This window comes from Cydia splendana, chromosome 9 (assembly GCF_910591565.1).
Source record: "Cydia splendana chromosome 9, ilCydSple1.2, whole genome shotgun sequence".
NCBI classification, from domain to species: domain Eukaryota; kingdom Metazoa; phylum Arthropoda; class Insecta; order Lepidoptera; family Tortricidae; genus Cydia; species Cydia splendana.
The window spans coordinates 21303046-21315892 of record NC_085968.1 but is presented as its reverse complement, the minus strand read 5'-3'; the positions used below and the strand labels follow the sequence as shown (position 1 = coordinate 21315892).

Sequence of the window (12847 nt, the reverse complement as noted above, 5' to 3'; positions counted from 1 at the left end):
AAAGCGATAGTTTTTATGCTCTAGTTCTATTCTCATATTTAGATAATAGATTATACAGTTTTTTTCTTATCATACGTGCGTCGTATTCGAGAAACGTGTCAAAAACTTTCTTAGAAATTTGTAAGGCGCCATCTCGCTTCTTCCCTCGTTTTTTATCCCGTTCTAGTTTTTCAATTTTATATATATAGATATATAGATATTACATTCCTACAAGTATATAAAGATAGTGACTGCAAAAATATTTTCCTATTACTTTTCAATGTGTAACAAGTATTTTTAGACGTCTTTCCTTCCACTCTGTATATTTATTGTACGTTTATATCATATCGTTAATATGACATTTGCTAGATTCTAATAAAGCTTGTAACGTAATTTCAATTAGGTACTTTCTGGTGTTTTCTCAGTGGAAATTTGGTGTATTTTTGTATTTTCGGGAGTCTATGCAAACACGTAACAAAAAGTATCTAAATTATTTAATTCTCGTTTGTAAATAGTAATATTAAGGTATATTTTATAATATATATGCTATCTGTGAGCCAGTTGCCTAGAAATAAATATTTTTTTGGCTTGAGCTTGGTTTTCACATAACTTGGAGTAACTCTCATAATTGTATGAGCGAAACGAGGCAACTTCCTAAGGAGAAACTTTAATAATCACTGTTGTTGAAGTCGTCCTCAAGTTTGTGCATGCATTTCATAATTTATTCGTCCAGAAAACAAGGTTCTCTTATTTAAATTCGCGGGAACTCTGTGCCACTCAAAATCGGAGAAAATACTATTTAAATCAAGTTTGGCGTTTTTTTTATCAGCTTTTTGAGTCGGTGTTATATTAACACCGAAGTAAGTTAGGTAAACACGTTAGGTACTGACATTTGTATTGAATGATACCAAGCCTATTTATCGGAACGATACCGCATTTATAAATTGTATTAATTTGATGTCAATCACAATGAAAACATGAACTCCACCATCTCTGATCTACCCCACACATTTGGATTACCGGTCTAAAGCGCTACCAATTTCGCCAGCTGACCATCCGTCATTCGCTGTGAATTTTAACATATGGGATCGTGACACTTCACTAGCAACACCGCATTTGCTTACGTTACCGTATTATAATTCATATGACGAGTTTGTTGAACCGAACCCTTGTCTGGAACAAAATTTACTTAATTAGGTACCACCTGAATCGTGAGAACTGAGCAAATAAATAAGGACTTACAGAAATATCTAAAAATAAAGTAAGAGCTTGTAGTCAAAAGAAAATATTAATTAAAATATTTCAGGATTCCTTTAGCTTTACACCAGTTTGGACAAAAATAAAAGAAGAAATTTTAGAGCTTGTAATTTGTACTAAGTTTGCGTTAGTGTGGCTGAACTCTATCATCTTTCTTTATAAATGGTTGCAGAATAATAATTTTTATATGTAGCTTTCAAAACTATTCTTAAAGATTATTATTTTCTAAAATTTATATTATTTTGAAGTAGGATCCGTAAGTTGATAAGTTCATATAAAACATATTAAATATATTAAGAACGGGTCACTCACGTATTTTAAGCCACCGGTCTGTCACCGTAAACGCAAGCTCCTGATGACACTCCTCGGTACGGAGTGAAACATGACGAGCGCTTTCGACTTAAAATACCCGACCCGTTCTTAATATATTTAATATGTCTGTGTCTCACGGAAGTTTTGTTATTAAAATTTATATAAGTTTTTTAAGGACAAATCATGAGTTATAGCACAAATAATGGGTAGGCAAACCTAAATATTGCGCCAACCACAATTAGAGGCCTCTTAGTTGAAACATAATAAAGGGAGTTGGGGTAGGGTACAGTCAACTGAAAAAATATGGGTGTAGCCAACTTATTCAAAAATATGTCTCATAATTCTTAATTCGCTGACATTAAGAGCTATGAAACATATTTTTGAGATGATTGGTGCACCCATATTTTTACAGTTGACTGTACGAACATTAATTGCCCATCCTTGGCTTTATAGATTAGATTAGATTAGATTAGATGATTTATTTCATGAAAGACAATTACATAATTAGTTTGCATTGATGTCAAAAATATAAGAATTTCTATCATGATCGTCAAAGTAAAATAAAATAAAAATGAAAATATAGCATTATTTAAGTAATAAAATTTGTCATAGGGTAACGTGAGTAGAGGTGGGGTAAGATTGAAAGAGTTTTTCTTGAGGGCTAAGATGAAAAGTTGCCCGTAAGTAATTGCTTCGGCATACAGACGATGTTTTGTCTTACCCCTCATGAAATCACTTTCAATCTTAACACGACCTCTATTTACTCGCTTTACCCTAAGACAAATTATATTATAATGCTATTACGCCAAGGGTAAGCAATTAATATTCGTCAGTAATATACCAGCTATAGACTTACAGTCGCCATCAGATATATCGGAGCGGCCAAGGTGTTCACAATATCTGAACACGCGCTCTAACGCCCTGACAATAGAGGCGTGGTCCGATATTTGTGAGCACCTTGGCCGCTCCGATATATCTGATGGCGACTGTACGTAACTGAGTGCAAATATGATTAAACCACCCAACTATATGTCTTAGTTTACACACAGATTATAAAATAGTTCTTACGAGCAGATTCGTTTACCTATCTCATTATACAGTGTGTAAAATCGATACGGGCAATTATTTAAACAGTGGTTAGTACAAGACCTAAGAAGTATAATAATTATATTGAGCTAAATGCTTAGAAATACAAAGAAAATATTAACCATACAAAATAATTTGGCCCGCAAATAAGAAAACACACTGTCACGAGTAGCTGTCAACGATTGTTGGCAGTTACTATAAAATGCCGTATCCCGTAATGACATGTCTGTTATGTCTCGTAATGTTTGCAGTACATACAATTATGGGGTCATAATTAATTGTAACCTAAAAAACGTCTTATTTAATGATTACACGGATAAATTCTATTCTATATATGATTTAATTTATCGCCTGTATTGGATTTACACACTGTATACATATTATTCTCATCTCTAAAATTACAATGCAATTGAGAAACTTCAACGCGCGGGCGATGACGTACGCTATACTCGTAGTTAGGTTACATTACATGCGGTTAGGTTTGTGTTTTGACACTATGATTTGACATACGCTGTATGGAAAGCGACAAGACGTCACATTGAGTAGGGTGGTGACCAAATTAGGGTTAATTTGGTCAAATTGTATGCTAAAATGTTTTTATTTTGCTTGTCATCTGAAAAATAACCATAATTATTGGTGATAAACAATAATTAATAACATTATTAGGCTCATCTTTGAATTCTGTTCTTGTTCTCTTGCTGCACTACCCCGAAATCATCCTGTATTTATCTACGTATTCTCTTTTTGATGCAACAATTATTCTGAAGTTTACCTTCATAAAATAAAAACGTGTCTTGAACTTCGACGCAAAATGATATTTTCGTTCCACATAACTACGCACTTCGGTAAGTAAAATAGTCTGAACTGTGTGCGTCAATCAAGCGCGACCTCAACGGCCTCAATTCCTCGAACGATAACATTTCGGAATCGAAATTGCTTCTTTCATAACACGTAGGTATTTATTTTATAGGTTGTCGTAAAATACGGCCGGTATTGAGTAGGTATCGAAGAATTTGGTAAGGTAACATATAAGTAATTAAACGAAAGAACGAAATAAAGGTATACATATGTCACAGAATTATTTCACATTATTATACGATGATGATTATGAGTTTCCAAAACATCCCGCTTGGCGCGCTGTTCAAAATCCCATACAAAAATAGACATAACGCAAGACATATCGAATGAAATTCACAATAGGGGTTCAATACACCTTTGCGAGTTTCTCTTACTTTCAATTACGACTATGAAATTATTCAAAACATTAATGTTATTAATAGTTATAAGGCAATAAATCGAAATGTTGCAAGAGAATTTATAATGTTGATTTTAATTACCCTGATTGGTGTGTTGCCAAAGAGAACAGAGGCTTATAAATCTTATAATATTGTCGTACTAAATTTTGTAATCACAGTAAACTTACTGCACAGGATTAAAATTTTTCGACACAGGATTAAAACTAAAAATGAAACTGAATTAAAATATCAAAAAATATGTGTCGCCATCTTCACGAGTATTGGCCAAAGGTATGGCATTATCTATTCGAGCATATTTTTTTCTTGATTTTTCGAGTTACCTTCATTTTTTTCTTGGACTTTACTTATATTATACGGAGTTACATATTATAAATGTTTGTGTATTACCAAACATTAGTACTTAACGAACTGTTAAACTTGACAGACTAATTACATGTAAGTATTAGCGCGAGTGAGACGCACGATAAATGAATGACATCATTCAGATATTATTCTGACGTCAGTTGGCCTGGTTCGAACTTAAAGATACGTCAAAAATTTGCTAAAGATGACGATCTGAGATGATGATCGAAAGTGACGGTTTTGTTCGAAGAAACGTCACTTTTGACACTGGCATATCCGATCAATGTCATATCTTTAGCAAATTTTGGACGTATCTTAAAGTTCGAATCAGGCCTTTGGGCCCGATTCGGATTTTGAAATAGACATCTAATAGACATCTTTTCGACATCATCAAGATATGATAACGATATGTTTAAGATTTATCCTGTCAAAGTTGACATTTGCTAGATACTGTTGAACGATTTCCACAGGATATGACTTAGAGATCCAATTCACATCTAATAGATATCTTACTCTATCTAACGTAAAAGTGACATTGGTTGCCCGAATTGCGCTGCAAAAGAGAACTAGTTGATATCTAAACTATAACGTATCTAGAATGGATCTAGTACGTATCGTCTCTTGTGAATATCGTGAAGTTCGAATACGGCAGTTTTACGTTCGAATTGGCATGTAATATCGTTCGATCACGTAGTTTTTCGTGGAGCATTAAACGTACCCGTAGCACGAGGCACGAGCCGTAGGCGCGTAGCGACTGCCTCTACGAGTACGACGTGCCTCCTAACAAAAATAAACACAGAGCAAAGTAATATGAGATATTAGATCCTATCGGACACGTGCTGAGATAAAAATCGCTTTTTGTAACAAAATCAAGGTAATGCCTTACGCCCCACCATTTATGATCCTTACTAGTTATTATGGCCATCAGTTATCTGAACGTAATGATGTTACTTTAAAAATATAGTGTCTGTTTCTAAAAAAAATAGTAAACTGATTTTTTTTCCATATTTGGGTCTTGTCCATTACTGGCGCCGTCTACTATTAATATTTTTTTTATACTTACTGTTTCATAAAAACATATTCGATAACTAAACGTGCTTTTCCATTTCTGTACTACATAAGCATGAGCAGATTTGAACTTTAATAATCTTATCTTGATTTGATGACAGATAAATACATCCAGGTCAGTAGGCGACCAGCTGACCAGACCATGTACAGTCAGCTGTAGAGATATTTGACCCCCCTACAAACAAATTTCTATGCAGGGGGGTCACCTACATTCAGCATTACTGCCTATCAATCAATCAAAGCATTTATTTTCAAGCTACTAAGGCCCATAGATACATACCTTACAAACTATCATATAAGTATGTCGCAGACCGTCTATTGTGAATGTATGACGGCTGCGTTTGATGGAATGTCAAGTATTGAAATAGTCTATGCTTGAGTGTGTTTGACTGCGATACAGTGACTTTTATTTGAATGACCCGAACAGCTTCTTTAATGGATTGGTTCCTGGCCAAAGTTCCTGGCTGATTCTGAGGACAGCCCGAAATGAGATGACATCCTGAGTGGAACCGTCAGTCAGATTTGAATTGGAAAAGTGTCGCAGTCAACCTCGCTGCATTCCTATAATTAATATTTTATGAATTCTATCGTTTTAGCTGTGCCGTTCATGGAGTATCTTTAATTTATGTACTCCTCGACAAGTATATATACAATAATAAATTTTTTAAATACTAATAAATCATTTTCGTGACGCAGTTTTCTGTTGCGGCGTCACTTACTGCCTGTGGACGCGGCGTATTGTTTGCGACTAGAGATCACTTACGTATTAGATGACCCATGGTCACCAATCACTTGAGTTGAGGTCAACCAGCGACAGAACGGAATATGGTGGGCTAGTAAAATCCGACAGATTTTAACCACGCATTCCTGAAGTCATAAGCATACATCGGGGTTTTCGGTGCGGGAATGATTTCGTGTATTTATAACTTTGTTTATTGTAAAATAATTACCAAACTATGAATTAAACGTAGGTAATAAGGTCCAAATGTGCTTAGAAATGTTAAATTAGTATCGTTTTTTACAGTTTTTACCTGTTATTTGGCTAGTGTAAAACATTCCGGCACCGAAAACCTCGATGTATGGTCATAAGGAGCAAAAAATGTTATATGAGTTTCGGTCATGATAACATATGCCCTTAAACGGATTCCCACTATTATTGTTAAATCCCGAATACCTCGTTTTTTAGCATTAGAAAAAAGGTATACAATCTTGACGAGTCTTTTTTTTTATTAAAAAACGATGTTAAAAAAAGTACTTACAAATACTTATTAAATCAAAATAATGTAAATATACGTCCTTGCTATAAAACGGTTACATTTTGGATGCGACTTACTTTTCAAAAGTGTTTTCAGTAAAAAGACACACAGGATTGTTTACCCCTTTTTCTAATGCTAATAAAACGAGGTACCTATAGGTACACCATTTCTTTCACGGTACCTATTCCTAAACGTCGCGGAGCCTGTTGTTGGTGGTCTATTTACGACCCAATTAAAAGGATCCGAGCATAAAGATGAGCTAATTTACCAGCAACGTGGAACTTTATAATTGATTGATAATTAGATTTGGTCCGTTCTTCTAAAATTGATAATTTAATCATTATACCGTCCAGATGTTCATTCGGTTCACGTGCCTGCTAAATTTAGAAATCTGTATCTTTAGGTATTTAAATAAAAGTAAACAAACAATTAGTACATTTTCGGGTAGTTATAACTATAACATTTGTTGGTTAACCAAAACCGCCTGGATCAGTCACTGAACGACCTGATTTTAACCTACATTATTTGATCATGTAATGTTTTCATCTACCCTCAACTGGCTTAAGGAGCCATTTGAGGGTAGATTTTGTTTACTTTTATTTAAATACCTTAAGATACAGAGTAATAGATCTAAAGTCAATGTGGAAAAGACCGTCATAAGGTATTGAACTCTTGTATTTGTATAATGTAGGCCCGTCGCTCAGACGCAGTCAGAAAGCAAGATCTTCCCTCCATAAGGTAGTGAAACAAATACTTGAAAAAATAATAAGGTGAACTCATTAACTACTTCAAAAAACTACTGAACTAAAGTACCTAGTACAGAAAAAAAAAATTGCTCAGTATCCAATGTTGAAACATAATTATTCTGTATGTTTCAAATATTTCTTTCGGTGTATATGTATCATATTTTTGCACAAAATAAAGACCTCGAAAGGAGGAAGGAGGAGACGAATGACGATATCCTCTTAACCGAACTAATCATTTACGGAACATATACCCAGTGGGATAGAGAAAACCAATATTACACACAGCTTTGGCCTTCGCGAGTTTCCTTTGCCATGCTTTTCCACTACTTTTTAAAAAGGTAAACAACAGGAACGCCTTGTCTATGAGATACTTCAAAACTTCAACATTTATTCAGCAAATAGGCCAAAAGGGCACTTTTACACGTCAACATTCAATGTACATACCTACAAGCAAAAATAATAACAATAGGTACATCAACAATTTTATAAAATACAACTAACTGCAACTACCAATTCAAACTAACGTATTACAAATTACTTAGAGTATATATGGTCTCTTAATGTCGAATTACATAAAAAAACTATAATAATAAATTAAAAAAATACAGATACAAAAATACAAAAAAAAATCTATAATATTTAGAGGTGTAAATGTCTCTAGGTGTCAGAACTATAAGATTATATAGTTTATCAAATTATCCTTAGAGATGTATAGTATAGGGTCTCCAAGAGTCAATATCCTGTATAATTAACACATTCATTAAGAGAAAAGAAACATACGAGAGCAGAATGAGGCGTCTCACTGTAATTAAACTCAAAAATAAAGTTACTCTATTTTACTAAATTTTAAAATTTTTAGGGTTCCGTACCTCAAAAGGAAAAATGGAACCCTTATAGGATCACTCGTGCGTCTGTCTGTCCGTCTGTCACAGTCTATTTTCTCCGAAACTACTGGACCAATTAAGTTGAAATTTGGTACACATAATATATGTAAGTTTGTGACCCAACGACGGACATGTAACGTAAACAAATGAATTTTAAACATGGGGACCACTTTTGGGGGGTAAATGGGAAAAAAAAAGTCTCAAACTATATTGTGTTACATATGAAATGAAAGAGCTCATTGTGATAATCTGAAATATATATTTTTTATAATTTTAAGTAAAGCATTTTAAAAGTAATTCAAGAAAATAGGCAAAACATTACCATTCCCCCCTTATCTCTATACTCCGGAACTACTGGGTCTAAAATTATGAAAAAAAAAAAACAAAATATTGTTCTTTACCTATTTATAGATAACAGGAAAACCTATTAGAAATGTGCAGTCAAGTGTGAGTTGGGCTTAATTACTTAGTGTTTGATCCGACCCCTACCGAGTTTTAGGGTTCCGTAGCCAAATGGCAAAAAACGGAACCCTTGTGGATTCGCCATGTCTGTCTGTCTGTCTGTCTGTCTGTCTGTCTGTCTGTCTGTCTGTCTGTCTGTCTGTCTGTCTGTCTGTCTGTCTGTCCGTCCGTATGTCACAGCCACTTTGTTCCGAAACTATAAGAACTATACTGTTGAAACTTGGTAAGTAGATGTATTATGTGAACCGCGTTAAGATTTTCACACAAAAATAGAAATAAAAACAATAAAATTTGGGGGTTCCCCATACTTAGAACTGAAACTCAAATTTTTTTTTATCAAACCCATACGTGTGGGGTATCTATGGATAGGTCTTCAAAAATTATATTGAGGTTTCTAATATCATTTTTTTCTTAACTGAATAGTTTGCGCGAGACACACTTCCAACGTGGTAAAATGTGTGTCCCCCCCTGTAACTTCTAAAATAAGAGAATGATAAAACTAAAAAAAATATATGCCGACTCAGCGCCACGCATTTCCGCGCTGCGCTGAACTCAGCGCCGACCAGAAAAACCAGCGCCTACCACCTCGGCACCGTCAGTGGAGTACTTCGGCCGCAAATGACTAGCGGAATCCGATACTTATAAACCGAACCATATAACGCCAACCACGACATTTTACCCGTTTTTACCATCTGAGCTGGTTGTGGTAATAAAAAAATATTTTGCACCGTTCTTCTGTCCTACTCATTTATAATTTCCCATACTAGCTTAACGGGACATCTAGTAGGTTAGAACGCTCTAGAACGCGACACTGGCCAACAAGACTGGCGAATAAGAGTGCCATGTGAAACGTGCTATTTTTAAAGGGGTAAATTAAATTCCAAAGCTCCGGCTTGTTCAGAAAAAGCTATAGTACGTTAGCACAAAAAAAACAAAGTGAAATTAAACTGTAAAAATGTGGTGTCAAAAATGCTTGCTGGGGGAACCTATTTTGGAGTGAAAGGTGAACAAAATTATATTTAAACATCAACATCAAACATCAACATTTATTCAGCAAATAGGCCACAAGAGCACTTTTACACGTCAACATTGAATTTAAATACAAGCAAAAATAATAACATCAACAATTTTATAGAATAAAACTAACAATTCAATCTAACGTATTACAATTACTAAGAGATGTATATGTTACTGTAAAAGCCCGAAGTACGGCAAAACCTAGGATTTACCGGTAAAACCTAGGTTTTACCGATGCCGATCGGTAAAAGCCCGAAATGTTAAATCTTACTAGTTTACTTCGAGCTTTTACCAACACCGATATAGTAAATCCTAGGTCTTACCACGGCGACCGGTAAAGTTTGAATCATGCACTGATTCTCAACCCCTCCCCGCTCAAACCCCCGTACACCGCACCGCATGCGCCGTTAAGTGGGTTAGGTTAGGTTTGAACTGCGATCCTCACAGAACCGAACAAAAGTGGGTTAGGTTAGAACTGCGACCCTTACAGAAACGAAATGCTACTAGAAAAGTGGGTGGTTTTTACCTCCTTTTCTACATAGTGCACCATCTACCATAATCTTTCATCGGGCCCCATAGTAGTCGGTTTTTATTTTCCTAAAAATTATCATCTAATCAGTGCATGATTCAAACTTTACCGGTCGCCGTGGTAAGACCTAGGATTTACCATACCGGTGTTGGTAAAAGCCCGAAGTAAACTAGTAAGATTTAACATTTCGGGCTTTTACCGATCGGCATCGGTAAAAACTAGGATTTACCGGTAAAACCTAGGTTTTGCCGTACTTTGGGCTTTTACAGTAACATATACATGGTCTCTTAATGTCGAATTACATACAAAATACAGATACAAAACACAAAAAAAAATCTATAATATTTAGAAGTGTAAATGTCTCTAGGTGTCAGAACTATAAGATTATATAGTTTATCAAGTTATCCTTAGAGATGTATAGGGTCTCCAAGAGTCAATATCCTGTATAATTAATACATTCATTAAGAGAAAAGAAACATACGAGAGCAGAATGAGGCGTCTCACTGTAATTAATTAATAAAAATAAAGTTACTAGGTATAATAGCTTGTGTTAGCTTAAACAGACCAGTCTCCACAAACAGCACCCGTTCACGAGTATGACGCGTATCTCAGCCATTAAGAACTTTATTTATAACTAAAATCTTGCCTTATGAAATGTTAGTGGCTAAATCTAAACCTGTGACTTCTGCGTGAACCTTTAACATGATTTAACTAATGTGACACCTAATTATCGAACTTAGCTCAGTGGAAAGCTGGGCCGCTTAAGAGGTCCAGAATAAAGCTTCACACAGAATTCCCTTATTTAAAACTAATTTATTTTAACACTAAATACTATGTCAGGATTTTCAAATGTCTTTTATGCTACTTTAACGGTTGCTCATAATTCTAAATTGACTCTAATTTTTGCAGCTGCCGCTGATGCCCTATAAAATTATAACATGGAAAGGGCCGACCTCAGGATGGAAACCTTCCTCTGACGCTGCGGGGTGACAAGCTGGTTTCCCCCGTGAAGGCTAGACGCTGAGCGGAGGCGTAGAGCTCAGGGCCGCGCACGTGGTACCAAGACGACGTGGCAGAGGCAGATGGTGTGCTTAAATTCCTCTATCCAGGAGGTCTCCAAAAAGTTCAAGAAATTTGAACTTCAAAAAAATGAAATCTTGGACTTTCTAAAATAATTATGAAATAATAATAATGTGCATTATTATGCAAACTTCCACCGAAAATTGGTTTGAACGAGATCTAGTAAGTAGTTTTTAGGGTTCCGTACCTCAAAAGGAAAAAACGGAACCCTTATAGGATCACTCGTGCGTCTGTCTGTCTGTCTGTCTGTCCGTCTGTCACAGCCCATTTTCTCCAAAAGTACTGGACCAATTAAGTTGAGATTTGGTACACACATGTAAATTCGTGACCCAAAGACGGACATCTTACGTAAACAAATGAATCTTAAACACGGAGGCCACTTTTGGGGGGTAAATGAGAAAATTAAAAAATAATGTTTTTTAAACTATATCGTGTTACATATCAAATGAAAGAGCTCATTTTGAGAAGCTCAAATATATATTATTTGTAATTTTAAAATAAATAGTTTAGAAATTATTTAAGAAAATAGCCAAAAAATTACCATTCCCCCCCCCCCCCCCTTTATCTCCGAATCTACTGGGTCTAAAATTTTGAAAAAAATATACAAAATACTTCTTTACCTATAGATGACAGGAAAACCTATTAGAAATATGCAGTCAAGCGTGAGTCGGACTAATTACTTAGTTTTTGATCCGACCCCTACGGGTTTATTAAAGGCAATTCAATCGCGTTTCACATACAAGGTCGTCCAAACCTTGAAGTACAAAATTTTTTTTAGATTCGTCACGTCGTGGGCTATCAGAATATACCCCATGTATGTTAGCCGATATTTAGCAGTTTTCGAGTTATGAATTTTTTAACTTTTGTTAAGAAATTCCGGGGTGAAGCTTTGCTTTGCTTTTATGCCTACTAGGTAATTATTGTTGGTGGTATTTGCACTGATAACACGAAATAGCGATGGGGAAGTGACCCCATAAAATAACAGTAGGTATTGGAGCAGGTAAAAATTAACCCTTTGTAGATAACAACCCGTCGCGACGCGGGTCCAGTTAAGATAATGAATAAGTTAAGCAAAATGATGCTTGGTCAATCACATGGCACAATATTAATTTCTCGTGGTAATTTCTGTTTGATTAACGTTAGGAATAACAAGAGGATTTTATTTAATGAATTACTAATTTGGAAACTTTCCACCTCAGTTCCTTTGACCGGCGACTCTGTCAAATTAGACTATTAAGTATCACTATTTTACCTTTTTAAAAACTTAGGGTCTAGCAGTTTCTACAATAACCATAAGTCCTTGAAATTGCTTGTATTATTTATTTATTTAGGTAAGCGCAAAGTCTAAGCTTGACATGCTTGAACGTAAAATTTTGTCGTTTCCTTTTTTTTCCAACTCACAACAGCCAAGTGAAGTTGCTGATTTTTTTAGCAACTGCGCCGTTTGTCAAGGATTATGTTACAAAAAGAAACATTCAAAAAACTTCAAGTTTTTTTTTTAAATAAATTAATTGCTTCATCCCGGCATTTCTTAACAAAAGTTAAAACTTTAAAAAATCATAACTCGAAAACT

General features: G+C 35.1%; 1 long non-coding RNA gene across 1 annotated transcript in view; it reads left to right on the top strand.

Annotated features, from left to right (window-relative positions):
- Positions 1-9093, top strand: part of LOC134793860 (uncharacterized) — a 355027-nt gene extending 345934 nt beyond the window's left edge. Inside the window, exon 2 of the long non-coding RNA XR_010144597.1 lies at positions 8680-9093. This is a non-coding gene — a long non-coding RNA (uncharacterized LOC134793860). The remainder of the gene's footprint in view (positions 1-8679) is intronic.
- Positions 9094-12847: the final 3754 nt, after the last annotated feature.